Raw genomic sequence first — 4,880 nt, 5'->3', positions numbered from 1 at the left:
TTGGCCACTGCACGTACTGTGCAGCATCTGACATGGCCCTGGCCCAGGTTAGGGTTTCCAGACCGTGCTGGAGAGCTGTGAGCGCAGCTCTGCAGTCTGCCTCTCGCTGGGAGGCTTTTGTGGAGCTGGAGCAGCAGAGGTGCATCTCGCAGACCCCCAGAGTAGGGACCGGGAAGTCTCCACGTCCCCGGCAGAGTGGTCGGCAGCTCCTGGCTTTCATCTTAAAAACCCACGTTGAAGAGCCTCACCCTTAGGCTGGACGGCGGGAATTAAACTCATCTGGCCTGCTTCGAAGTCTCACACCCAAGCACTGGTATGGGCGCTGAAAGTTAAGCATTGCTGAAAGTTTTTAATGTTTCTTCTAACAGCTGTTGAGGAATGGGGAAGGGAAGATGACGCGGGTTACGTGTCTTGTTGCATAACAGTGTTTCTTTTGTTGTTGTTGTTTGTTTGTTTCCAGTGAAAACTTTCCAATGAAAACTAGTTCATTATGAAGGTAAGTATTTGATGGGGTTTTCATTAAAGCTGCAGTTCCTGAAGCAATGCAATTGTGGGAGAATTTAATTTTTCCGGGTTTGGGGTTGTTGGTTATTTTGCAAGCTAAAGTTCTGTTCTTTGTAGTTTTGGAGAACCGTGACTGAGCTGTAATTGTTTAAAATTTTAAGGTAAACAAAGATCCCCTTATTTGCTATTTTGAAGCCAGACAGATTATTTTGACTTACATTTGATTGCTTGGGGTTAGCAGTCCTTGTCTGTGGAAAGAAGCAATATATATTGCTCTAACACCCAAATTTATTTTCTGGAACAAAACGAAGGACACTCAATGACATGAGAGCTCCAGCTTGGATTTATAACTGGCTAAGGAGAAATTGCTGAATAACGTGCTCATTTTCTGCCACTAGAAGGTAATAAATCTTCCCAAAGTTCTCGGGCTCTAAGAACCCTGCTGTCCAGTCTCATTATCAGCTTCCACCACAGAAACGAAGGAGTCTCCAAGGCACAACACAATTCCCTGGCGCACAGCAATCTCAAGGCTGGCTTTAATGGCCACGAGACCATTCCCCTGGCTGCTGTTGGATGAGCGACCTCCATGCAAGGCACTCCCAGTATTGCTGATCTGCCATTTTAACTGTTTTTCTATGGAGGTGTTTGCTGTGAGGTGGCCTCCAGAATTTATTGTGGCATTGGCATCAATGAGTTAAGCAGCAAATAGCCCCAGGGGCGGATTGTGAGCTTTACAGCCAAATATAAACTTTTTTTCTGAAAGCAGGAGGGAGAGCCTGGCTCCCAAACAATGCTGTGCTCTCTGCTGCCCAGCCCCGCTGGCGGGGCTCCAGCCCAGGTGAGCACACCTTGCTGGGGACGAGGAGTTGCCCTCTGGGGAAAATGGTCTCTGGCAAGAACAGCTCCAAGTCAGCTGGTGTGGGGAGGTATTTCTTGCACGGAGGAAACGCAGGCCCTGCAAAATCAGGGATTTTATTGTGTTGATGTTGGCTGTGAACTCCTTTTGGGTTTGGTTTTGTTTTTTGGTTGTTGTTTGGGGTTTTTTTTTGCTAAGCTGATTCAAAGCGTGTGTGGGGAGAAGCAACGGCTGATTGCCAGCTGCAGACTGCTCGCGTTGTATGTGCCAGCTTGGAGCAGGAAAAATCTGAATCTCAGTCTGCTGCCAGGCTCTCCTGCCCTGCACGGGAGATTTCTGCAGCTATCTGCTTGAAATGCAGAGCCTGGGCTGCTATGAGGAGGACAAAATTTAGGCAAAGGACGAAGTCAAACTTTGCAATCACTGACAAGGATGATGTGTGACAGCTTGCGGTGTCCTCTGTGCTCACTCCTGACTTGCTGCTGCAGAAAAGGAACAGTTTGCAAATAGTTTTTTTATCTTTTGACAACTCGTGCATTTATAATTTAAAAACAAACTCATCTAATTCCTTCCTGTCTTTTCCTCAGTCCTGCTTTGGAAAAAGTAGTAAAAAAAAGCCAAACCAAACCAAAAAACAGCGGGTGCTAAACCTTCTACTTGATGTTGTAACAATGTTGGAGCTGAGAAACAAGAGAACTGGCGGTACCCAGAGGTGCCTCTGTCTTTTCTGAACACTTAATGAGTGGAACTACTTACTAATCTATTGAAATACAAAAATTCAGATACTACAGTTCCTCTGGAGAGGAGACCTAGGTGGAGTGACTCTGCAGTGCTGTATGCATATTCATTGTAGCCTTGGACTCCAAAGCCATGCTATGAATAGCACCTTTCATCTGTAGATCTAGCTGATAACTAAAAAAATCTAACCTCTACATGTATGGGGAGCTGGGAAGACCTACCTAGGGATTGCTTTTCCCAGCCCTGCAGGGCTGTCACCTCCAGGATGGAGTTAACAGCAGCTTGCTTGGTGTGTATTCCCTTCAGCGACACAAAGGGCTTTGGGGGAAAGGCGTCAAATCTGCAAAGGACACTCCTGAGGTTAAATGGGAACTTGGTGCTGTGAGCATGGGCCACTCCTGGCTTTGGTTTAACATCCCTTTTCTCCTGAATTGATGAGATGCTCTTCTCCCTAAATGCCACTGTAAAACAAAACAAAACAAAACAAACAAGGTTGTGACATTCAGACTGCTGTGCTGAGGGAGAGCAGAAGTTCCTCCAGACCTGGATCCTTGCTCTGATGTGGACCAGTAGCAGATGCCAGGGAAAGAGGGCAAGAAATGATGAGTAACCTCTCCACTAACGTATTCTTGCAGCTTCCAGCAATGAAGACCGACGTAAGCATCCGGATTACCACATCCAATACCAAGAGCTGTCCTGCATGAATTTACCTAATCCCTTTTTTAATCCATTTAGATTCTGAGGCTTAATATCCAGTGGTGATAAATTGCACAATTTAATTTTATGCTGGTTAAAGGGAGGAAAAAATCCTATAGCTTGTCTCAAGGCTGCTGACTCTTTTCATGAGCTTGGCTCTGGTCCTTCTTGGGAGAACAACTACTCCATAGTCACCTTCTCTACACCAGTTGTAATTTTACAGTGGTCCTCTGTCTTCTCATGAGAAGTTTTAGTCCATCTGGCTGCCCATCATCCGCACAGGCAGCTTTCTGAGCACAGCTCCACCATCCTCAGCAGACCTGGATATCGCTGGCTGCTGTGCTCTGCCTCCGCTCTCTTGACTGAGTACTCTCAGGGCTTGAGAAGGGGAGATAATATATTTTTAGTAGCCTCTCTTCCTTGTTTTTGTGGCTTAAGTAGAAACATTAATGTCTAATTTAAAGGGTAGATTTTACAAGGTTATTTATGGAAGCAATAAGCTTTTTACCTCCTGTGTTTTTCATGAAAGAAGCTGGCAAGAGCTGAAATCCTTTACCTTGTTACTATAACAGCAAAATATTCACTCTCAGGCTTGGAGCTTCACTTTAAATAGTCTCTCTCTTTTTTTTTAAAGGAAGACATTTAATGTCCACTGAATAAAACAGCAGCAGTTTCTCCCTAGTTGAAGTGAAGAATACCAGACCCAGAAAGAAAGCAAAGGGGAAACCCCTGGTCTCTTGCGCACCTCCACGGTGAGAGGATGTGGCCATGGGACCGGCCAGAGCAGCAGGCGAATCCTCTCAACTCATTCTGCTGGTAATGAGGTGACATTAACCTTACATCATTCTGCTTTTAGCTCTGTGCTATCGCTTCTCCCACGGAAAGCAGCCCTGTGCACGCAGTGGGTGCAGGAAAGCAGCTGCCTGCAGGTGCTGCTGTTTGGCAGACTCCAGGAGGGCCAGGAGAAAGGACGGGGCTGTGGTGGCTCAACAGGTTGGATGGCCTGGGGAGTGATGGATGAGAGACGGACTTCAGCTTTGAGTATGAACACAATGCCCTGCTGTGTGCGGGCAGAGCGTGGGAGCCGGCTGCCCGTGTTGTGATGGGGGAGCGATGGGATGGGCAGGTTTGTGGGGGCCCTCCCCACGGTACGACTTCATGTTACGAGTGAAGGATGCTGCAGTGTTGGGCAGGGACAAGCCCTGCTTGCCCCGGGAGCACCTCAAGGCCCTTTTGCTGAGGCTGGAACAGACACACCAGCATCAGCGACGTCGCAGCGGACTCCAGGAGTCAGCCCGAGAGCTGCCGGCTGAGCCTGCCTGTGCACACAAGGGGAGCCTGTTTTCCTACATTTATGGCACGGCGTGATCAGCAGGACATGGGAGGGAGTATGCTCCAGGAGAGCCTGGATAGAAGAAGCCTTGTTGGTGTAGCCCATTGCTGCTGCTCTCCACAGAGCTGGGCTGCAGTGGCTGTTTGACTTGGACAGGAGCACTGAGACTGAGATTCGATCACTAGCTACACCCCTGCTGCTCCTTCATCAGCAGAGAGCCAGCGGTGGTGCTGGCCAGAGGAAGACCAGCGTATCTCCAGCTACAAGGGTGCCTTTACCCTCTGTCTGCCTTGGCACCTGTAGAACAGCAGACACAAGAGCTGGGTCTCTCCTGGAATGGTATGAAAATCTTCTCCTGATTTGGCAATAATTAACAGTACTTGTTAGTGACCATATCAACAACTGGGTGTTACTGGGCTCTGAAGAGCTTGCAAGGCAGCTGTTTTCCCCTCTGAAATGTTTCAGCATCCACCTCTTAGGAACGCAGGAGCCCAGCTATCACCATCTAAAATCTCACTTCTCAGGACTTGGTGACAAAAGGAAAGTGTTTCAATGATTTGCTTTTGGGAGAGAGGTCAGAAAAGGTAAGGAAGACGCTGAAGGCACAGACAGCTCAGGGACAGCTTAGCCAGGATGGCAGGCGGTCTGTAAAAGCTGGTCCTCCTCTGTTTGCATGCTGTCCTGCAGCCACAGGCAGCGAGCGGTGCTTTAGGACACTGAGCTCATTCGGGAGCGCCAAGACTGCGTGGTCCC

This window comes from Grus americana, chromosome 17 (assembly GCF_028858705.1).
Source record: "Grus americana isolate bGruAme1 chromosome 17, bGruAme1.mat, whole genome shotgun sequence".
NCBI lineage: Eukaryota > Metazoa > Chordata > Aves > Gruiformes > Gruidae > Grus > Grus americana.
Note: the sequence above shows the minus strand (reverse complement) of the source record.